Source organism: Taeniopygia guttata, chromosome Z (genome assembly GCF_048771995.1).
Source record: "Taeniopygia guttata chromosome Z, bTaeGut7.mat, whole genome shotgun sequence".
Taxonomy (NCBI): Eukaryota; Metazoa; Chordata; class Aves; order Passeriformes; family Estrildidae; genus Taeniopygia; species Taeniopygia guttata.
In genome coordinates, this window is record NC_133063.1 from 23,079,031 (window position 1) to 23,103,897 (window position 24,867).

At 36.1% G+C, this 24,867-nt stretch overlaps 1 long non-coding RNA gene across 1 annotated transcript; it reads left to right on the forward strand.

Moving 5' to 3' along the window:
• LOC121468187 (uncharacterized) lies at positions 1-23,820 on the forward strand. The gene is made up of 3 exons (XR_012053058.1): positions 1-1,894; positions 3,005-15,837; positions 17,366-23,820. It is a non-coding gene; the product is annotated as an uncharacterized lncRNA (long non-coding RNA).
• Positions 23,821-24,867: the final 1,047 nt, after the last annotated feature.

Consider the following 24,867-nt stretch of genomic DNA (forward strand, 5'->3'; position numbering starts at 1 on the left):
GAGGTAGACCTTAAAAAGCCAAGGTTGATGAGAGAGTAGCTGATGAGTTGGTAGTGAAAAGAGACCCAGAAAGGGCTTGCCAAACTTAAAGCAAAACCTGTAAATTTTACCTTAAATCATGCCTTCTTCACACCTCTTTAAATCTTGATTTAGTGGTCCCTCTATGGTTTATTAGTGTAGGTGTAAGTGAAGATATAGCGGTGTTTTTTGATGTAGGAATGTTTTGTGCATACTGTTGAAATGTGTAGCCTAAATAAACCCTTGAAAATAATGTCTGTTTGACTTATACATCGTCATTCAGGCATGTGCTGGTCATTGGCCCATGTTTATGACAGATTACTTTTTATAAGGTGAATGCATCTGTGTTAACTTATTTTACGTAGATATCATCACAGGCAGGTGGCAGATAATAACATTTTCATTTAAAAGCTAGATTTGATGTGAAGGAGCAGTCTAGACATGATGGTTATATGTCATTACAAAGTATTCTCTTTTAAGGAGCTCTAATGGAGATAGATTCTTCTACATTGACAACACAGTGTACTAAAAGGAGATAAAGTTTACTTACAAAGTTAAATATTTACCTCCAGAATAGCTGCCCTACTCACAGCTTTGCCTTGCAATGTTCTCACTAAGCAATAATATTGATGCTTATATAAAGAAATAAAGTTACCAAAACACTTATTTATGTGCCTAATTTCCACAGGGGTCAGCTGGATTAAACTAGATGTCTAATGTCTCTGTTTAGCTTGAAGCATTTAAGTTGTAGTAATGGAATTCCAGTTTGTCTGGAAGAATCAGGTAACTAGACTAGGCCACTGCAAAGCCATTCCCTGTTGAAAGTGTGCAGGCAGACACAATACCCTGTTCATGTCAAAGAATTATGTACTTAGTAGTACTAAGTGAGTCTTGACAGATCATAGAGTTCTGGCTTAATCTGAAGTAGGTGTACTTAAATAAAAATTTCCAACACATGAAGAACTTGCTAACCACTTTGACTAGGTGTGTTGCTCCACAAACATTCAGAAGGCTAGATGCTTCAGTGTATGAAAAAGAGGAACACTTACTCAACTTAAAATTTGTTACATATTTAATGGTAGTATGCAGTATCAAAAATTTTAGTTACATATGTTAAACATTATTCTTTGCTTTATACTGAAGTAAAAATTCGGTTTTTACAAGATAAAATTGTTTTAAAATTGTCAAAAAGAAATGAATTTGCTTGAAGGTTCTTGTTTGCTATGAGTCTCTGTTTAAGACAGAGACATGAATTCTTACATTAATTCCTTAGTGTCTGTTTCAAGTAATCCTCACTGTTGCCATAAGGTAGTGTTTTTAGTCTTCATGATCAGAAGTTTGGGAGTTTTTCTGCTGGCTTTCACTTACTAAGAATATCAATGGTCTCGTTTTACACACTTGCTATTTTAAATCTTAAATTTTAAATATAAACTTTTTACAATAATATATTTGATCACTTAGTGGAGAATTGATTGTTGATATTTATAATGGCAGTATTTCAAACAGAAGTTCTCTGACCCTTGTTAGGTTCTTTCATGGCTTGTGTATGTTCTCATTGCCTATCAAGCAGTTAGAATAGTGAATTTACAACAAAAGATCAAGTGCTTAAATTTTTGAGAAAGTACAGATTTTCTCAGCAATTTATTTTAATTCTCTACACACATCATTATATTATTAGTGACTGTATCTCCTTTTTCTTTCCACAGGATTTTTCTTGTTTACTGCAGGATGGAAAAAAAAATTAATAAATAAACTTTCATTGTACTGTTTTCCTCACACATTTGCAAGATTTAGGGATTATTCCATATTTCAGATGTTTTTTGGCCAGTGAGCTAGGTGGAGTAAAGACCCTTATCCAGACATGTTTGTAAGCATGGTAAGTTTGAGGCCCCTATAAAAAGGGGTGCCCAACAATAAACCCTGGCTGTTGCTGCATGATCGTCTGTGTGTTCTTGTCACATCCTGTCTCCAAAACTGGGACAAAGGAATTATGCTTTTTCTTTTCTACAAAGGACATTTGTAACTTAATTGTGGTAGAATGATGTGTGTCAACACAGAAACTAAAAAAGTCAGGAAATACAACTTGCTGATGTCAAAAAGAGATGGAATGTGCAAAAATTGGCAGTATCGGGGTAAAGATTGTTGAGACACCATTGGGAAATATCTAGAGAGGGAAACTTAATTACAGAGAAATATACAGCATCTTAAAGTCTTCTCAGAGCCACTACCTATTTCCCACCTGTTGGTTTTACATACTTTTTAATTTTTTTTGCTTTTTATGGCCAACTCTTTCTAAAATGAGGAAGTGGAAGTGCAAAACTTACTTTATGCAAACCTGCAAATCATAAAAAAACCCAGCCTTTGCTTTTAATAAAATATATCAGGATCTAAGAACAGTAAAACCATAAACTGTGTTAATTATGGCATTTATAATTCTGCAGTTTTCATATATCTCTAATCGAGCAACTGATATAGAGGCAGGCTACAGCACTAAAAGGTGATTTTAAGACAAGCCTGCTGGTTAACATTAACATTCAGAGCAAGAATGCTAGAGGTAAAAGTGACTCTATGACTGCAAGTAGAAATGCTTGGACATGGCTGAACCTGTTGGAAATCACTGACAAATTATGAAATTCTGCATTGCTTCCTCAAATAGTATAAATTAGGGTGCAGCAAGCACTGTGCAACTGACCCATGAATATAAAAAATACTTTTTTTTTAGTTTACAACTCTTTCTTTGTTTTTGGAAAGATGAAACCACAGAATGCACATAAAAGAAAATACATCAATAGAAATATAACCACCTTAACACTGTTGTAACCAATATCATATTGTAGTTACACTTGTCACTAAAATGTAATAGACTTTATGTTTATCTACCATTGTTTTAACTACTCTACTTTTTAGAGAAGACTTGTTTAAGCCTTATGCAGAAATTTACATCCTTTTGTTATCACTAATTATTATTTCAATTTTTCCCCCCCAGGGTTTGTTATTTACAAGGTTTTTCCTCAGGAATATATAGAATGGCCTGCATTGAAAGGGATGCTAAAGATGACCTACTTGCAGCCATCCCATCATGGTCAGGGATGCCTTCCAGTACCCCAGGTGGGGTCTCACCAGAGTGAAGCAGAGTGACAGAATTCCCTGCCTGGACACACTGTTCATCTCTCCCTAAGGGTACATAACTTTGACATGTATTTGGCAGTAGTAACTTTCAGACATATGTAAGAATCAAAGTGCAGAAATACAGATAAAGGTTTTGGGGACAAATGGAGCTTGCATTGATGAGACATTAGTAGAAGATCATATATTTAGAACAATGTTGGAAAAACTGCTGACTGCCTGAACTGAAATGTTTCTGAGTTCAGTCTTGTAGAAGTATCAGTCTTAGTTCTGGCTCTGAAAAATATTCAAGCTGAGGAGAAAATGACCTGTCTGTTTATTTCATATTTGAAACCACTCAGTTATGAAAACATTGTAAGGCATCTTACAATGCTGCTTTCTATTTCATATATTTTATTGGAAAACTAAATGATACTTGATCTCTGTTCCTCTAAAACAAGTAAGTTGCATGTATCAATCTCCCTGAACCTTGAAGTAACTACAGATGGGAGGACATTACATAAAAGCATTTGATAAATTGCTCTTTCTTCTCATTTGTTCTCAACTGAGCATTCCTTTACTATCTTCAAATTTAGAAAAAGGATAGAAACATCTATCTGAATTATGCTGTATTAAGTGCTAAAAGTATGCCCTAGTCAAGGATTCATATAAAGTTCCCTGAGTACAGAGTTCTTCAAACACCTTTTTAAGATTCTCTTCATCTCAAACACTACCTTTTCTCCTTGCATACAGTTCTTTATATTTTATAACTGCAGTCACAAAAATTGGTGGAAATTTCTAATATTACAATTCTAGATATATACATTGACTCCTTACAGACTCTTCTCTGAAAGTTCATCTTTCCAATGACATGTGCAAAAATGTTTTTTCTGTAGTAGCAAGGCATGTACTCAAGTAAATATCAGTATTAGGTTGCATGGAAAGGAGTTTGCCTAAGGAGGATTTTCAGCTTAGTAAGGGCATGTTTAACCAAACCTTTGTGGCTGTAGATGAAAGAGGAGTTATCTGAAAAGAATAATTCCAACGAAACTTGTGAGGGGAGAGAAGGTATCACATTTATATTGTAGTGGCTTCATAGTTCTCAAATCTATTTTGAATTTCTCTTCCATGGTCTATCCAGTTTTCCATTACCTTTTGTCCTGGATCTGCCCATGACAGAGTTAATTTTTTGCAGTAGGTTTGGAGTCTTGTTGGAACAGCTACATTTGGGACTTCCATTCCTAAACCATGACAGTGTTTTTAAAAACAGTCTCATAATTTCACCCTCAGGGTAAAATTCTTCCTTTATTTTGCTTTCATGAATGTTGATAGCAGAACAATTATTATTTGTGTGTACTTTAGCTGCTAAGATATAACTCAAAACCAAACCATCAGGTAGATTTTATAGAACATTTGCTTTATTTGTTTTATTATATTTGTAACTTTCAGTCAGTATGTTTACATTATTAAATAACTTACAACATCCAAGTACATATCTTTGCCAATCTTCATTAAAATTGTTGTTTCAGCAAAGAATAAAATTACTCTGATTTGAAAAGATGCATTGATGCATTTTCCATATAAGAATTAAATTTTTATCTTTCAAGTTGTTTACTAAATTTTTATTGCAAGATATTCTTATTTGTGTGGATCTCTCTAGCCCTTTGTTATTTAGCATATCTGCTTTAGTGTTTTTTGTTTGTTTGTGGTTTTGTGCCCTTTTTTTCTGTGTGTGTGGGTTTTTTGTTGTTGTTTTGTTTTGTTTCTATATAGTTGGCATAATCTTGTCATTCTTTTTTGAGATTTTATAATTCTCTTTAAGAAAATTTAAGTGCTAATTGCTCCAGTCCAATAATTAAACAAATATTTTTTATTCCTTTCACAATAAAGCACAGTCCCTAGGAATAACTGAACTTCGTATCACTGTGATATCAAATCATCCTCATTCATAAATACTTACAAGAGAAATATCTACTTCTGTTTTAAGTCTTCCCTTTCTGTTTGATAAATAACAAGTTTCTTCTTGTATACTCTAAACTCCTTCTTCTCCATATCTAGCTATAGAGGTTTAGCTGAAATCCTTACCTTAGCAACTTCCTTTATTTCAGAACCCATCTGCACCTGTTGCCATTTGATGCTATATTTCCTATTGCTTACATATTTCCCTTTAATTATATTGCATTTAAATTAATTATACAATAGTCTTTTAAATTCCTGATTCAATTCACAGCTGACCCAAAATGGCTTATCAGCAAAGTTTATTGATTTAATATTGAGCGGAGCTGGAATTCAACACACCTTGTATGTGTTTCAGTAGGCACTTTTCCTTTATTTTGGTCTCTTAAGAATTCAGGAAAGGGAATTACAATTTCAGAATTGAATCTATTTTTGAAGAAGGAATTGATGGAATGATTAAGCAGCTAAGACATAAAAAAATAATTCGAACAGCTGGGGAAATTCTTCCCAGGAATGCATGTGGCAGAGATCTTCTTTTTCTTTAATGCACACACACATTGATCTAACTAGTAAGGCTGAGAGAAAAATTGAAAATTGTCATTACACAGTATTTAAATACTTAAGAGATGAAATAAAGTCAAGGTGGAAATTAAATAACTAACCAAACTGATGACCTCTATATCTTAGTTAATGGAATTAAAAGGTGATTAAGAAAGTTATATTACGGTTTAATGAATTTGAAACGAAACAGTAATACAGAAGAATACTCTCCAGAACAGAGTTTTCCCATATTAAACTGGAGTCTTTGAACTGCAAATGTCTAAATGAGTGAAAAAACAAAGATCAAAAATAGATGGATTCAAAATGAAAGCAGCAGAAACAATCTGTCATCCTGCTTGAAGGACTAGGGAAAATAGGAAGAGAAAGTTAACAAATACCTCTTTAAAGAAAATTTTATTAAATTTTTTTTCATGTCTGCATTCTCTGTTCTTGCAAAGAACAGTGAGCAGAGCACCTGCTGGCACCCACAAAGAAATAATAAAGTTTCTTAATTACAGAAATACAGATAAGCTGTTACAGCTGGCTACACTGAATAAGTCTGATTTATAATTCAGATAAGTACTGCCAATCCTTGATTGCAGTATGAAGATACAAAGGAAGCAGAATCCATAGAAACTGAGAGGAAGCTTTGGGATTTTAAAATTGAGTTCTTGTTTTATGCTGCTAGGCTTGAAATTGATGCACATGAAATCAGACTGTTTCTTTTATAGTACAGAAAGATTATCACTCTTGATTTACACAAGAGAGGAATAGACAAGATGATTGCAAAATAAAGGAGGATTGATATTCTGAATGTCTTAACACAGCCTTTCCGAAGTCCTCTCAAGAACAAAGAGTACACAAGGCCTATTCTCAGGGTTACTTCTGTTTTAATGGTAATAGCCGTGCAGGACACAACAGTTTCTTGCTTCTCTCACCTGATTTAATATTAAATACTTTTAATACTATGATTACTCTTTCCTAAATACCTCTCCCTTTTTGGAGGTGCAGGGTACCTACTTGGCATATATTTCAGTAGGCTCTCGGGCTCCTATGGAGTATGTGCATACATGCATACACCTGCACGTGCACACAGACAGAGAAGAGACAAAGTCTCTTTCACAAGAGAATTTAAGCACATCCATCTCTTCAGCATTTCCAGGTAGCAGTATTAAGGATTTTGGTGGTTGGTGTGCTGGTTTCCGTGAACACATTTATGAATGTCTGTATCTCTCAAATTTCCATGGGGAATTCAGTTACTTGAACTCAACTTAGTGAATTTTACGTCTGAGCAAGAAATCTGTCTTGAAGGTATCACAGTAGAAGGTATCACATTTAATCCTTTCTTAGCGTTTGATCCAAGACCTTCACAAATTCATACAGTGGCAATTATCAAGCTGTTTTGGGAGTCTCTCAGCCCAGCTCTTTTATGCTCACAAGCTGTCTCACTGGGTAGTGGTACCATTTTCAGGTATAGGTATTTCCATTTCCAATTATATTTAAGTTTTCGATATAAGAATAATGCAACTTGATTAGGTATCTTTGCCCTACAATTAAGTGTGGAGTAAATAGTCTATAAATATGTGGTATTGCTCTTTCACTTGAGTAATCTTTTGGCAGGGAGTTAATGGAAAGAGCATCTTTCTCTGTGGTAGCTGTGGCAGTTCTACTATGGGTTAAATAGCTGGAAATGTGATCACATAGATGTCTCTCAGCAAATTCTTTTGAGCTCTGTCCTGGCATGGAGCTCTGTCCTGGCATGGAGCTCTGTCCTGGCATGGAACATGCATTTCTATGCTTTATACCTTATCATACCTTAAATCTCTCCAGGAGACAGGTAATATAATGCTCATTATATTCTTCTGTTTTCTATGTTCACAGGTAAATTGCTGAACGTCTCCTTGATTTCCTTACAGAAGTAGAACAGATTAATTATATACAAAGAGTTTTAAAATGAGAAGTCCATTCTGTGGTGGCTGATAAATTGTTGTACCTCTTGGGCTGGTGTAAAATTTTCAAGCATTATGAACCTGTGGTAATTCTTGTGTTAAAGGAAAAATAAGAAAGTAAGGGGACAGAGAATCAAGCAAGTGAAAGCTAGTGAAACTGCCTGCCACTCAAAACTTCACTTGCATCACTACAATTTTACTAAGAACTCCCAAGTTCAAACAGATAAGAAGATTGAAAGGATCAAAGAGCTGGACAACATTTGGAAAAGCTTTTAGCAGTTTGCATCTCTTGTTGTGCAGAAGGCCATGAAGAAAAAGGGATCACTTTATTTACAATGAATTTCAACATTTAGAGGAACTAAAAAGCATGTGTAGACATGACCAAAAAGCGTGTGTAGACATGACCATTGCAGTCAGGATACAACAAAGCTGTGTTCTTTCATTGTATGGGAAAGCAGCTAAAAAGCCCTAAGAATGCCTTGGAAAACACACTCCTCCAAAATACATATTCCGTATTGGCAAGTGTAATATACCCCAGTCCCACAGATCACTGAGTCATCTCTACATCATCTCTGAGCTATTTATTATACTGATTCTAAAACACACATGATATGCTAGAGTCAGAGTTTCTTCATGTCAGGTAATGCTTTGTGCATTGCCTTCTAATTAAGCAGAACACTAAATGTGATGGCTCAGGTATTGTACATTCACACAGTGGTTTTTCAGTAGACAACATACTATTGCTTTTATGCTCCAAGTACAAATACCATACAAGGATTTTGACAGAATATTGAGATACGAGTTCTAGCAATAATTTTCATGAAACAGAAGAAAAAGTTCAGCATACATTATCATGATGTGGTCCTAAAAGACACTGAGGAAATGCATTAGACACACATCAGCTATTTTAATTACCAGTTTTAAAGCTTCACTAGTTCCTCTATATTTGTAGTTAATGATCTTTTATAATGGTTTTGTATTCTCTCCAAATAATTATTTTTTTTAATAAGAACTTATGAAGTAACTAAGATATTTTGTTTCCAATATACAACTGTTTTAAAAAATAATTCTTACCACAGTATTGTTCATCTGAATAGCTGGTAAATAGGAAGAGCTTTGACCACAAGACCAGTATTTCTCACTTAGTTATCTTTAGCTCTTGAATGCAAATAAAATTGGTTTGATACTGTGAGAGACAATAACAAAGTCTTTACTGAAATTCAGAAAGATGATTACATCAACTGCTTTCCCTTGATCAGATTTTTAACAGCTTTTTGAGAGAAGCTTCATGTGTCTCCCTAACCTAGGGATGCCTCTTAGTTGATTACATCAACTGCTTTCTGTTTCCTGATCAATAAGATCAGGAATCTTGTCATGAAAGAAAATAAAATTTGTACAACAGTACTTTCTCCTTGTAAACCGGTGCTGGCTGTGACTGATACTATGTAATATCACTTCTTTCAAAGCTATTAAGATTTATTCAGTGTGAGTGAGATCAAGAGTAAGGTTTTAGTGAATTCCCAAAGAACTCCCTTGCCAAAATTATTTTCTAATTCCTTTTCATGTTATTATTCTGTATTTTCTTGAAGTCTGGCAAAATCTAAACCAATGTCACTTCCTTTATCACATAAGCACAGCCACAATGCATATCATAACCTGAAAGGTAAAGATCATTAAAATAAAATAATGTAAGGGTCTCCCAGGTTCTTAGGCTTACTAGAAGGTATCCAATATCTTTAATGCTTCGTATTACTGCTTAGCCATTCAAATTTTGATGCCAAAAGTGACTTAGGTGCTGACAACTTTACTTTGATCATTCCCAACGGTATTAAGCATATAAGATCTTTCCCCCATCTAAAATTGCTGAAGTATCACAGCCCACATGTTTTTTCCATCCTGATATGCAATGAAATTTCTACTCCGTGGGATATACTCTCTGATAATTAATATGTTTTTGTTTCACTGGATAGCAAGGCAACATTGCTACTTCAATTTCTGCCTGTTAATGCAGAGGAGACTCGCCCAAGAAATAACAGACTATGGTAGTGCGCAGCTGCACAAAAGGTGAAAGGCTTTGTGAATCTGAGGTTAGAAAGTTTTCTTTCTGTATTCCCCCAAGCCTTCACCCCTCCCCTGAGTTATTCCCGTTGGATTTGACCCGTAATGTATTCAGGCTGGACACTGTCCCTATTGGCTTCACCTTTTCACCTCCACTCCCTAGAAAAACTGTGACCAGACACCTGCCCGGCATCACTTGTCCCTGCGGGGTTCGTGCAATGCAACTTTCTTTGAACTGCATACAGGTGTCCTCTTTTTGTCTCTTTGTCTCGGATCCTTTAGTGCTCTCGGGGCAGCCGCGTGTGCTGCTCACCACCAGCCACCCACGGGCGGCTGCGCCTGGGGAACGGGGCCTGCGTGGAAAGCGAGCAACAACAGACTTCAGTGACTGGCCTGATAAGAGTCAGATTCCTCTGACTTCCCAGTTACCCATGTGGATGTTACAATACAAAAATCACATTTGGAGTTGATTATAGTCTACCATGTGAGCCTGTGAACAAACTTGCAAGAGCAAACATTACTATGAATCCTATGGTAAAGGCAGCCAGGAGACATCTGTCCCTTCTTCCACAAATCTTGTTCTACACTAGGAAGAAAAAAAAAAACCAGAAATTACCAGAATTAAATTAGGAGGCAAAGCGAATGTTAGGCTTTCTTTAGGATAGCTTCACAACATTGGTAGAAATGCAAGTCTATATCAATTTTCCATGGTATTTTTTTTCTTCCGTCATCATTTGTCTCCTATATGAATTTCTGACAGTAGGTTTTCAGTAACACTTACTCACATAATTACAATAAGGACAAAATAGCCATAAAAATTAAAAGTAATTCTGTGCTATTTTAGTTGCAAACACTAAATTTCATCCCTGTATAATCAGTAGTTTTATGAATAACATTTCAGGCAAGACTGTCATTCTGAATAAAAAAATATTTTGAGGGCTTAAAGTAGAATGAAACAGGATTAAAGCTGGATGTATTTGTGTTTGTTAAGAGCACTGATCAGAGTCTCCATTAAGTCCCATGAACTACATTATCTTCTTTTCTATTTCTATGATGTGTGTGATTTTAATTTTTCTAATTCAAAGAATATACTAACAAAACCCCCTGTGCCTAAGCTTGATGTTTCGAACTTTCCTGGTCTGCTTCAAAAGTGAAATCACTTGACAAAAGTGAAATCACATTTGACAAAAATGTCAAATACAAAATTCAATCAAATACACTGGCATCCAAGAAATCCACTTTGTGTCTACAAATTTTAGGCTCTTGGCTACTGTGACAGCAGTGAAAACTGTAACATTTAGAACACTTTTTCTCCACTATGGTCAGAATAAGTTATAAAACAATTTATCCAATGAGTGCTTCTAATCTTCATAGTTTTTGCTAGATGCAAATAATATAAATGTGACCTAAGATTGGTTTAGTCTTCTTTGGTTATCACTATACTGTATCACTGCAGTCTGAAAGATACAGCTTTAAAACCAGAGGACTAACAGCAAAGTGAGTTTTATTTGAAAAGGTCCTTAAAACTAACTGTGACTGCCTAGGCTCATTAAATCTATTCTTTTACTGTCTTTCTCTTAGATGAAAGCTTTTTAGACCCATTTATCTGGAAAATTTTAATGTAATTGAAATAACCACCAGAACTACCAGGAATGAATCCTTTATGTTATTGTCTTCATTTTGATTTCTTTAGCTTAAATGGAACAGATTGTCAAAGTCAAGGGGCACATGTGCTAACTTTTTTATTTAAATTAATTATTCTTATGATGAATAGAGCTGTCTGCAAGGCCCATTTTTTGTGCATTGAGAAATGCAAACAGCAACAACGACAACTCTTCAGTAAAAACTATAACTCAAATAGCAAGATGAAGCATTTTGCTGGTGTCCACACTGTCATTGTTTCCAAAATGGTACTTCTTCTGTTTAGAATCTTCTGCTCACTTTCAGTTTTTTGCTATTATCATGTAAAAACCCCCAAAACACAGGATGCAGAAATCACAGTGAATTAACTAACAGTCTAGTTCTGCTTCTGAGAAATGTCTTTCAGTTTCTTCCAGAGTTTCATTGTGTGAGAACCATTTTCTATTTTGATACCAGAAGTACCAGCTGTATTTTCAGTCATTCACAGTTCTTGGTTTCCTCTCTGAGCTGAAAAATTCATTTCCCATATATACATATATTAGTGTAGATAGATAGGTATAGATACATAACAATGTATGTGGAATTCTCAACGCCTTTCTTTCCTGATTTTTGATATTCTACCTGTTTGTCATCCACAAAAAGGAATGAAGGAGGGAGGCAGGCATAATGAGAAGCATAGAGATTACAGACTTCATTCTAGGAGAATATGGCTTCCAGACTGGTGTTCTGTTATCTTTGACATACAGTGCCATAACTCTTCCCAATTCTATGATTTTGTTATCAAGACACAGCTGGTCAGCAGTGCCTACTTTGGAATTGTGAGGTAGGAATGGAGCCTGAGGGAGCCTACAGTATAAGCAAGTGGTACACTTTTCTCTAGCTGAGTACAGTTACCTTGAAACCTGCAGCATCTTTGATGCTCAGTTCCCTTCCTTGGAGTGGGTCTATAGGACTCAGCACATAGACTTACAAGTCACCTGAGAAGATACCTGGCAGCAGCATTCTCTTCTTTGTGAGCAGATCCTGTCTCACGAGGTGAAACAGATGTCTTCAAATGCCTTTCAAGGAGAGCAGTGTGGTTCCCTCCAGCTTTAATTGTCAGAATGTTATGTGATATAACTTCACCTGCACAAACAGAGGAGCGTGGAGAAACAAAGCAGGTGTGGAAGACCAAGAACACACTGCACTGCCATATCTAGGCCCATCACAGGACTCATTAACACATCATCTTCCTGAGTCCAGAAGAGTTCAGGGGAACAAATACAAATGGGAACCCAAGAACACAGAAAGGCCTCCCTGTTTTGGTCTTTCCCAGAGCTGTTTCAGGAGAGGCCCAGGTGCTTTGTCCAGGCATTAAATTCTTTATTGTTCAGACATGAAACCCTTCAAGAAAAATCAATTCCAGAGCACCTTTCAGACTGCATGGTCACTGCCAAAGGGAAACAGGACATATTACAGAATGCACAACAGCATTTTGGGAAAAGTCTACCTATGGGATATATAGTGCAGGAACCACAGGAAAGGAAAGGGAATGGATTTTAATGATTTGAGAGAAACAAGAGTGGGAAAATAGAGGAATAAGTTTACGGAAAAGGATCAATTAAGTGTAAACCCTTTGCTGGGAAAAGTGAACTAGGAAACCTACTGTATCACAAACATTTACATGCTATTAAGTCAAAGGTTGAAAAAAACCTTCAAAATAAGTGAAAAGAATTTACAATATGCAACAAGTCTAATAAGTTATAGAGGATAAGTTAAATGTATGTTTTCCTCTAAAATGGGAGAGAGAAGACTGTGTTGGTCTTGTGAGTTACTCTTAGACAGCAAATACTGTTCTGTAATCCACTTCTTCTATTCCCCACCTTGCGTTAATAGGTGTCTTTTCTTTGCAGAGTTAACTAGGATGGTTAACCGGTTGCCCCTCTCAGCCAGTTTGATAAACTCCATTTTATGGATTGAACTCCATATTTTGCAAAACCAAAGCAACAATTTCTAGTGCCTTCACTGAATTCCCTCTGTGTTCCCAGAAGAGGCAGAAGTTCTGTACAACCTACATGCAAGAGATCAGAAAAGCTGACTCTGCAGCGTAAGAAACCAAGAAATATATCTTAAAGACTGAGCATAGCAAGGGCAAATTACAATCTAATAGATTGCTGTTGAGCTCATCTAACAGATTGCTGTTTCATAAAGGGTGTTATTGGTTTAATCCATGTAGTGTAATTTTATCCCTGATGTAATACATATGCAGCAGCAATAAAACTCACTAAATGTCCTCACTCAAATCATGGTATGCAAATTTAAAACAGAAATGCAAGTAAGGGTGAAAGGCATTTCTAATAATTCATAGCTTGGCTTTGTTTAATTTTGTTCTAATACTTAAAGAGACTGGCCCTGCCAGATTCAGCAGAGTTTTTAGGTATAAGAAAGACTGATACTTTTTTTTTTAATTTTAAGATGCTACTCTATTTTCTTTCATGAAGAAAAATGTCTCACTGTCCCATTATGGGTTGCAGACCAAGCTCTGAAGTGCATTTCAGGAGTTTTTATAATTTTGCTCAATTTGTTCAATATTAAATCCATAAAGATAAATTCAAAATCAAGAACAAAATTCTCATAGCACTTATTGTTACAGTCTGCTGCTATATAATTTTATACAGCATAAAACTGTTCATATTAGGAATGTTTATTGTGGATTTTGCAAGCACTGTAGGCCACCCTTTCCCTCCCCCTCCCCGTCTCCTTCTCTCACCTCACAAAAAAGACATTTAAAGACTGAGTTTTATGGTTATATAACTACTACCTAAGAAGGTAAATTTTATATATTTTATATTCTTGGGCATTTTCCATATCTAGTGCTTCTTCCCTTGTTATTGCTATTATAGGGACCTCAATATAATGTCGTGAAGACATTACTTTTGCACTTCAACACACACATCTGGTAAATTTCTAAGTATGTGCACTTATTAAATCATACTGATTTGGGGAGTATCACAAGTATCACTTTCCTCATACAACTGTCCTTCTGTCATTTCTTACACTCATGACCACAATGGCTTAGCTGCAGATGACTTAAATCATCTGGTTAAAGAATTTCAAGTTGGTAGAAGGTCCTCTGAAAGGGCCAGACTGCCAAATAGGAAACATTATACTGAGGGACCCAGAAGGAATTTAAGCTACACATAATTTTTTAAACAGACTTAAGCTTTGAGATCCTTGAGGTTTCAACTCAGAAACCTTCATTTACATAATGAAGACATTAAAAATAAGCAACTTCTTTTATTTATCTAAATTTCTCATCTTATGTCTTAAGCTTATTTTATTGACAACAGTGTACACTAAACCCACATTTACTGGAAGTTCACATTTTTCTCAGGAGATTCACTTTATGCCTTCTAGAGTCTATACATTTCTGTGTCTTGAATGCTATGAATATGTTTAAGATAAAAATAAAAAAGTTTCATTTCAGAACTAAAGACTGAGTTTAATTCCACTGTTATCTGAATTGTCAAGCTTACCTACAGAATATGATAGATAACTTTCAAGCCTTCAATTTTTCATAAGCTTTTAGCTGATAAATTCATCTGGAAGCTATTTAGAATATATAAAAACACAAAGCACACTTTATAAGTAACTTATACAACCAAAGTGCAACTTAAAAAGAGAAAGCAAGCTATTATATAGGAATATTGCAGTTAATTGAGAAAGACAACAATGTACATTTGGAATCCAGATCAGCTTTTCAATGTACATATGGCATCCAGGTCTTAGAAAGGAAAAAAATCACCTAATAGTTGTAAATATTTGTTACAGTCTTTGTTACATATAGTAATAAAGATAGATATGTATTTTTGTTGTTGTTCTACAAAAAATTGAGTATATATTTCTGTGCATACAGCTTGAAATTCTAATGAACCAACCAATATAATTAAAATGAAAAAATGCTGTCTTTTAATCTTGAAATCAAATCAATATATCAATATATTAATAACAAATTGGAATGAGTCAACTAATTCAAATCCTGGAAAATTACAGGTAGTTATGTTATCTGAGTTAGTATGACCCTTCTGAAACAGAAGGACAGAGCTTGACATTAACATGAGGCTACAAATGCATGATTTTAGGCTGCTGTTTCCCAAGCCACAGGTACAACTAACTCTTGTGCTGCCTAAATTTTCCTTTTTGACATGGAATGACTTGCAATCACTGTTACTTGATGTGGTAAAGTAATTTCACATTGAGCAAGCACAGATTATGGCTGTGTTAGTCTTTGTCAGAGTTAGTATGGTGTTCAAAGAAGAACAAAAAAAAAATAGCATGATTCTGAAACGCTCTACCCCAAAGCAGCAAGGGAGGACCAACTGCTCCCTGCTGCTGCAATTAGGAGGGATTTCAACCTGTTCTTTTGCATGCCACGTAGCACCACTTTTAGTTAGAGTCTTCAGCTGTGGTTATCCTTTGGCTTTGGACTTTGGTACAAGGAGAATTTCTCACATTTTTCTCCTTTTTAGACTGTAAGGAGAGTAAAGGCTTCCATTATGATGTAGATGCTGAAGGAAGACAAGCATTTTTGGTAATTATGAATACCTAATTTAACAGGTTTCCATTTTCTACCCTTGTATACTTCCAGAGAATTCTTCAAAACAAAATATATGCTCAGTTCGTTGCTCTGGATCTTAAATCATATATTGCACAACTAAATGATCTCTTATTTCTACTGTTTATTCTGATTATCTCTTGTTTCTATCAGTAAAAATTACTTCAATGATACTATGAGCAACACCTGGAAAGGAGATGTCACCACAGGCAAAGCATTAAAGTCATTATCCCATTCCTCTTTGTAATCCTGAACCTGCCTAATTTTGTTTCTTTGTTTTTATTTTTTCACTGAAGAAACAACTAATATTTTCTCCACAGCCACAATTAACTTTCTTTACAGTTTCTTTACATTTCCATTACCCAAACAAATTGAAAAGCAATCCTAACCTTTCTGGTTTATTTTGAGGAGGCAGAAGTAATTTTCTTTATTTGATCAAATAAAACTAATACTTGGGAATATATGTCTTACTTGTGAATTTATATTCCTTAGTTATCTGTTAAGTAATAAATTAAGAAACAGTTGGCTGATTTAATTTTACCTAGAGAAAGCCCTGCTGCTGTATGTTGGCATTGTTATTGTAACAAAACTTGCAAAGTTATGTTATTCAAATATCAAATATTCAATTATTCATTTTTATGGAATAGTTAGAGTTTATTTGGCAAAACTGAATATGTGAAAATGAAAATGGGATATTTTTAGAAGATTTTTATTTAACTAGTTGCTATAATTCTTCTATAGAATTTTTTTACAAATAACAGTTTACTTTCATAGTTTTAGTCAATATTTCTGAGTGCAAAATGTGCATTTTACCTCTGTCAAGACTTCAAGACTAGAGCATAAACTGTAGGAATTTTTCTTCATTCTGATAAGTCAGCATAAAATATATATTTTTATTTAGGAAGAAAGACAGAATTACTGTGCTGAACCTTCTGCTACTGATTTGATTAACATTTAGGCTTTTTTTCAAAGTAAGGTCATCTATGCTTCATTTTTGCCTTCTATGTTTAGGAAGTAAAATCAAGCAACATCAAATACTATACTACTTTCAAATATGCTGAAGAATTCTCAATTAGCCCAATTTGTTAAATCAGTTTTAAATTTAGATTTAAAGATCAATCTTATGAAGCAGGCAAATTTTCAGGCATCTGTGCAAGTGATGATATGAACCCTATTGGAAATTATACTTCTACTGCTACAGCTCAGCACATTTTTAAAGTTTTCTCAAGTTAAATAAGAACAACTTTCATAAATACATAATATCACTCTCAGATAAGGTGTGTTTTTAATATCAGATGGAACTTCCAAATGCAAACTCTTGCATCATATGAAACCTCTCCTCCCTCACCCTGGTGTTTCCACATCATTCAGGTAAACACTGGTGGAGGAAGTGAAAGAAAGAGCAAGATTTTCATTTCTCCTATGATCATGTGGACCTTCTTTTGCAGTCTGATCTGAAACTGTTGACTTCTCCCTTTTGTTATGTTTTTTCTTCTCTTGGCAGGAAATCAAACAACAAAGAAGCGAAATGAGGTGAAGTCTGTCTGTGGGAAAGCACATATGGAGATTTTGACTCAGCTGGGGTAAACCAGCCCTTTTTCCAGGAAATCTCACAGAGCTTTGGTAATATACCCAGGCTGAGTACCCTGACTCCTCTGTTTTGAATAAAAATGTATAGAGAAGTAGGCATTTAGCTAACAAAGGGGCACACCTGCCAAAGTTAAAACAACTGCCTTAGTAATGATTAACGGTGCTGTAGACAATATACCCCTAATGAAGTATCGACTAACAGACAGTATAATAAAAGACTTCCTTTTTCACCTCAGTCTGCACATAATGGGATTCTATACCCTTGATGATGAAAGGAAGATAAAGCTTAAAAGGAAAAAATAATATCTGTTCTCAGATAACTAATTATCTGAGAACATGTCAACATATAAGACAAAATAAAGAATTTTCACTGATTTATAAGTAACTAAAAAATTCTGTGAGGAATATATATGTATTTCACTAGGTTTTGTGTATAAATATTTAATATGTACATATTTATCTTCAAAATATTAGTGTTATATATGTGTTTCTATTTATCTGTGTATGTGTATGTTCTAAACCTATGAAACACAGTATGTGCAACAGCACATTCACAGTCAGTAGAGCAAGAAACTGATTCCATGTCAGTTGGAAATAGCAAAATGTAGAACCTCTGGCGTAAAAATAGAAAAATATTGAAAAAAATGCTCTGTGTTGTAGAAAACTTGATCTGAAACAGACTAGCATCAGCAGGAAGTCAACAGTTCTCTAGTATGTCACAATCCTGAGGTTATAGAACATTAAAAATCTTTGCTGTCCTGCATGTGCTGTCAGGAAATGCCATGAGTCCCTGTAGATGGGCAGGAGAAAAAGCAGACCCCAGATACGTAGTTTGATCTGTCAGATAAAACAAATTAAGAAAGAGTCAGCCATCAAAGCACACAGACCCCACTTAGTCCCATCATTATTTGCCATTAATCATAGAGAAATAATCAGTCTGCACTTACAGAGAACGGTCACCTTACAGTTCCCAGAATTCACCTTTTTTCCTTGGGATAGCAATGCTCCAGAGACCTGTCAAGTTAGATTTTATTCTAGTCCAGCTAAACTCTTTTGGGATCTATTCATTCCCTCCATAATCAAAGCTAAGCTCTGAGGCAAGAGGGAGGATTGTAGAATATCATCACTGCAGTCTAGAAAGCCATTCCTTCTTATCACATTCCATCTTTTAAATTGTTTTATTTCTAGGTTTTGAGGGCCTTTAAGTTTGGAGAAATGGAACAGTCTTACTTTAAAACTTAACATTTTTGGTTCAGGTCCCTGTACAAGTATTTATTACAGTCCTAAATTCAGGTATGTACAACCAAAAGCTGAGCTGACAAAGAATGACTATAATATCTGGTCACTGAAAACAGAAGGATTTTTGGAGTGATAAGTAAATGCTACTGTGTTTAAGTTTTCATTTGTACTATCTGTTTTCTGGAAATATTTGCTGCTTATCCATGTGTGAATAAAATGCAAGAGTTTGTGAAGAAGTAAGAGTTATACATAATTTGGTAAAGGTTATGTAATTAAAAAAAAATCTTTCTTTTGGCACAAGGTGAGGCCAAGGTGATAACGACTTCTTTCTGGTTTGCTGCAGATGGGTGAAAAGGCTTTGGAGGCTTCAGAGATAGTGTTTAGAAAGGTTTTTAGCCTTGTGAAAGTGAATGTATTTCCTTTCTCATGTGCAGAGTTTGCAAAGCTGTCATTCATCTGAAGAAATGTTCTTTCCCCTTCCATCTGTTTTGGCTTATGCATACACAAAATTCACACAAAGTCTGAAGGGAAGTGAAGAAATTAATTCTGTTGTTATTGTGTGGCATGACCCTCTTGGGGTCTGTGTCAAGTTTGACCCCAAGAATGTAAAAGTCCTTGTTTCCCAGCCCGTGCAGCCAAAGGAGTTTGGAATGCGCAGGATCGGCTTCTCAAAGTTGTTTATTTTTCCTTAGCTATACCATTCTTTCTCTGACCTGCTGAGCTCCGTCTAACAAGTCATCCATGGCATTCTGTCTGCCCTCTAGGGTGGTGTGAGGCCCTGGGGTCCTGCGACCACTCTGGCTTGCCACAGGGTCAGGTCCTCAGGTGCCGGATAGCTGTAGAAATAAGAGGCTTCCACCAAGGCGGGTGACTCTCAAGAGGCTTTATTCCTGAGGGCTCAGGAGAGGGAAGATGAGGTGGGCAGCAAAGGGAAGCAGCCGCTCAGAAGGACAGCCAGCTCTGAGAGCCCCGAACCAGGGGCGGGGCAGGGGTTATAACAGTAACCAGGAAGGAGGGTCAGGGTACAGAACTTCCAATCAGGTGAGGGCTTGAGGGAGGAGTCAGTGAAGAGTGACACGGCAACGGCCAACTGGGATAGAGGGAAGGAGTGGTTTGGGGGGAGAACCAATGGGGATACAAAGAGCTTAGAACTTTCTAGAACTGGGGAAGGAGTACATAATGATTGACGGGAACAGGGGGAAGGGATAACAAATAACTGACAACTGGGGAAAGGTGGGAAACTACACATCTGTCGCCTCCTAGGGCAGAGCAGGGAGGCCATCAACCACACCCCCTCCCACAGTGGTGTTTACATTTTATATTAAAAACTACATGTTCTATATTGCCAATACCTATCACCTATGTTAGACAGTCTCTACCTTAAACCAACAGAAAAGTGTCACCATCACACCAAGACATGGGGAACAAGAAGAAGTAGAAGAAGGACAGGACATGCCCAAATTTCTCCATCTTGTCCCCTTGATCCCCATTCTAAAAAGCCCCAAACTTCTACTTTTTCACCTTGTGTTAAGTCAACTATCACACTACTCAAACCCTTGTGACTTGTAATTCCTCATACAAAGTTGGCAGCTTTTTCCATGGGCTAAAATTGAAGCCACAGGTGTTTTTGACTTCTTGCCAAGGTCACCAAACCCCCTGCCAGGGTCTCGAGACAGCCAGGGCAGCCAGAGGGATGTCCTGGGTTCCCACATGACCCCTGCTGTGTTTCTTTTACCATCCTTGGCCTCCTAGAAACTCAGTTTCTTCTGACACTATAAACAAACATGTTCAGTCTTGGACAGCAGCACACATTTGTCACTGATGCCAAATAGCCACTTTTCCTTTGGATTGCCTAGCAGTGAGATATAGGACCTCTTTTCTTCTCAAATAGCTTGTTCCCTTTTATTGTACTTCATCTTGTTTCTTGGATCCCATTTTTCATTAGAATTCCTCAGCAGAAGTTAAATGAGCTCAAGACAAATCTGTAAAAATCAGCTAAAGCGAAGATGTAGGAGCAAACATCAAGATTACCTGATGTTCCTACAGAACAACTTCATCTTAGTACTCAGCTGAGAAAGCAATATACTTGGGTGCAAAGCTAAACTAGTTATAAACAAGCAAAAGAGAATTACAATTTCTTTATATTTCAGACACAACAAGTATTTAAAAATAACATAATCTCGTAGAAATTACTTTTCAAGACTTACTTACGTTCCTATTACTTCTTTATTGCTGTAGCTGTGGAGTAAAACTGGATTGAAGAATGATTTAAATTTTTTATGTACTCTTAAGAAAAAAATCCTGAATACTCTCATTCACACCTCTAACCACAGCTCCTAATAATATTTTTATTTAAAGAAAAAACAGACATACAAAAATTAGAATACGTTAACACAGAAAGAAAAATTAAGCTAAGGAGATAGAATTTTAAGGGAAATAATCACAAGAATTTTACACAAACAAATATGAAATTTAAAAAATTAAGAAATAAAAAAAATACATACACAATCACAGACTCTTGAATGACATCACCTACATATCTAACTAAACCAGAGTCAGTTATAACTTCTTTAACTAGTTAAACAAAAAGCTTATCAACAAGAAAATAATCTTCTCTAAATATTGGCAGAATATTTTTTTTCCATTCATGGCATTATCTGCATAAGAATTGTTGCCAACGACATGCAATTTTTAGAAGAATATGGAGTTTGACTTTGTTTCTTGCACCTCACACTATTATCTAAATATTGTCTTGTTTACAATTATCCCACAGAAGCAGAGTTATTTGTTCTGACAAAAATGGAATCTAAATCCAAACTGTTTATTTTGTAAATGCTGTTTTCCTTAAATTAGGGTAAACAACTTAACTAGGTGACTTTTCCATTTCTTTACTTTCGGGTGAATTAGAGAGAAAAGGAAGTGGCTCTGGGGGTGGGAAGAGAGGCAAAGCATGAAGAGAAGTGGCTGGATACAGAGGGTATGAGAGAAAGTGAGAAACAGAGTGAGAGAGGTAGCACTACATGAGAAAGGAGTGAAAGAAAGAGGGAGAGATGGAGATGTAAAAAGAAGAATGGGCATGCATGGAAGACAAAATGTTCATGAGCAAGAGTGGAGCAGAAGAAGCAATAATTTTCAATTTGCTAGTAAAACTAAGGAGGATTTATGACATCTAATGAAATATAAAAAAATTTCTGAAGGAAATGAAATATTTTCCTGCCATACATTTTCTTATTTTTAACTTGGATTTCACCTTCATTCTTAAATTTTACTCGAACCCCAAATTTTCCCCCCTTTTCACATCACGTTCAAGATACTGTTTTCCCAAACATTATATTAGCTCTAAAGTGTTAACAAGAGACCTGGTCAGAGAATAATGGATTTGTACTTACAGTATGGCAAAGCTATGGTATCAGACGACTTCCAAAAATGTATTCCTACCAATAATCAGATCAGTGTGTCTCACTGTGACAGATACAGACCTTAAACTCCCTTCCACAACTTCTGTTATGAAACTGCATAAACATTTGGGTACTGCTAGTTCAGGCACTGTGATTTAAGCATGAAAGCAGTATCTCTATAAAATATGAATACATGAGAATTACACGTATTATGCAATTATGAGAAAAATCAGAAATGTTATTGTAATTTGGAGTACCAGCAACAGGGTGGAAGCAGGAAAAGCACCCAAAGCCTCACAGACAAGCTTCCAGACTAAACTCCATATGTCACCTTCCAAGATTCAGTCTGCAAGAGGTGGTTCATTATATGTATCGTGTTCACTAAACAAAATAATCTCTTGTGATTGAAATGAAGACTGTGTTTCAACAAGGTGACTTCTGCTGCAGCACGTCAGCTGGGCTACAGCTGCTGTCTTTTAAAGACTTTGTTTTGGCTCATCACAGATGTTTTTCTAGGATGTTAACTGCAGACTGCAGACTCGAAGCAGAAAAAATTCATACTGATGCTGTCTTGGTGCAGAAAATGTGGAACAATATGAATAGAGGCCTTAAAATTGTGACCAACATGGAATTCCAAGCTTTTGTCTGAAAAACTGGACATCCTGCAAGTGAGCAACAGAGAAGGGCTATTGAGCACTTTCTGGTGAGCTGTCACTAACTCTGGTTAAGTGACCCTAAATTAAATGCTCATTCAATAATCTTAATTCATGTGTGATTTGCATACACTTTTCTAAAGGATTTTTCTGATCTCACCTTAAAACATTTGCTAAGCTGCAAGCAAAAAGACGTGAAAATATCCTGAAAATTATAAAGAGATCACGTTCTAGTTTAATCCAATTCTATGTTCGAACATGGTTAGTAAAAAATGAAAATGAGACAATTTCTCTGCTGTGTTCACCCTCTTTCATATTTGTAAATGGATGCACAGATTCTTCTGGGAAGAAATCTACCCAAATACAACTGTGCTGCTGCTCTTCATGTTGGTACTGCACAGTAGCCTCTGAAGAGACCAGAGACACCTGATGCACAGGCAGTAAAGCTCAGTTTGCTGCCTTTGATTTCTCAATATTGCTTGAACTTCCTCTAGGTCATCGTGCTGGCAGGGGGAAGGAAAGGGGTGTGTGTCGGATCGAATGCCTCATGGGGTCCCGTTTGGCCAGCTCTGAACCCTGGCTTCACCGACAAGTACAAAAGCAAAGAAAAGCTCTTCCTTCTTAGGATGAACGTCCCACAAGCTTTTTTGTCCATGAGAAAAGGGAGCATCCAGGAGGAGAAAGAGGTTGGGTGTCTAATGTCAGGAGATTTTAAACCCGGGAGGAGGGGGGCGGAGGAGAGGAGCTACAGCCAATACAACTGATGGGATACAACTGATGGGAGGGGTGGAGGGAGGATCTGACCTGGGGGAAAACAGAAAACACCACCACAGGACATTGGGGGGCACATGGAACATAAACACATCATACAACATAAAATAACAAAACCACCCAGTGCAAAAAGATAACTAAACTATTTAGTGCAATGCAACAGGTGTGGTCTTCCAGTAAGAGCTATGGCAGCACACTTATCACTTGGATCTTGCATCATGCTGACCCAAACAAACTTGAAGCCCAAAATATTACCCATATCAGATTAACTTTCCAGTATTTTAAAAAAATATATTATTTCAGCCAAATTTTCCATCAGGAGAAATGCAAACTTTTGAAAAACATTTCTAAGGATTAAGTATTTTCACTCAAGCAGTAAGAAGCATCAAGTCGAGATGCATTTCTGTAATTCTTCCTAGAAAATAGAGTATTTTAAAACCTACAAGAATCCTGTACGAACAAAGTCATGACATACTCACCTGCCAAGCACCCTATTAACCTGAGGGAATTTAATGCCATGAGTGTTTCCATATCCAGCACTTCTCAGAAGCTGTTAGCTCTCTCAGGTCAGTAGTGGCAAACCTTCTTCCTATAAGTACATCCATGTCAAAAGTAATTCACACTATGGGTAGAGGGATCAAGAATTTTGCAAGAATTTGCCCAGATCTTCTTTGCATGCAACTAGCCCTAAAAGATTTTACTTACAGGTTTAACTTATGTTTGGCTGCTATCAGGAAAAAAAAAAACCACAACAAAAAACACCACAACAACAACAACCAAAAAAACCCACCAAAAAACAACAACAAAAAAAACCCCCAGCAACCCCCCAAAACAAACAAACAAACAAACAAACAAACAAAATACCACCCAACCCTCCCCAACCCCAAAACAAAACCCTAAAAAAAAAAAACACAAACAAAAAACCAAACAAAAAACCCAAAACAGGTGTTGGGTTTTCTACAGTGGTTCCCAGTCAGTTTCCTGAAGGCTGAGTGTAAAGATTGTGCAGACTGTACAGAGGGTGCAGATTAAAGTATTTTGCTCTTTGTAGCAGTTCAGTGACTGACAGGTCCCTCAAGGCCCCTTCACCTCAGCTTGATGGAGCTCAAATATTACTTTAATATTGCTGAAAGGCTGCTCCATGAATCAGAGAATGCAGAGATGGACAAATACAACGTAATAGTTTGTCCTTTTTCACACAAACTAAAGATACAAGAGCTGCAGCTGTTCAATTTAATTATATATGTTTGAAAATTACTGCCTTCTGAAAATGTGCATAAACATTCCTGCGTGTTTTACAGAAGAATTGATTAAACACTTTTGTGGAATAGCTGAATAGCTTGGTAGAAAAAAGA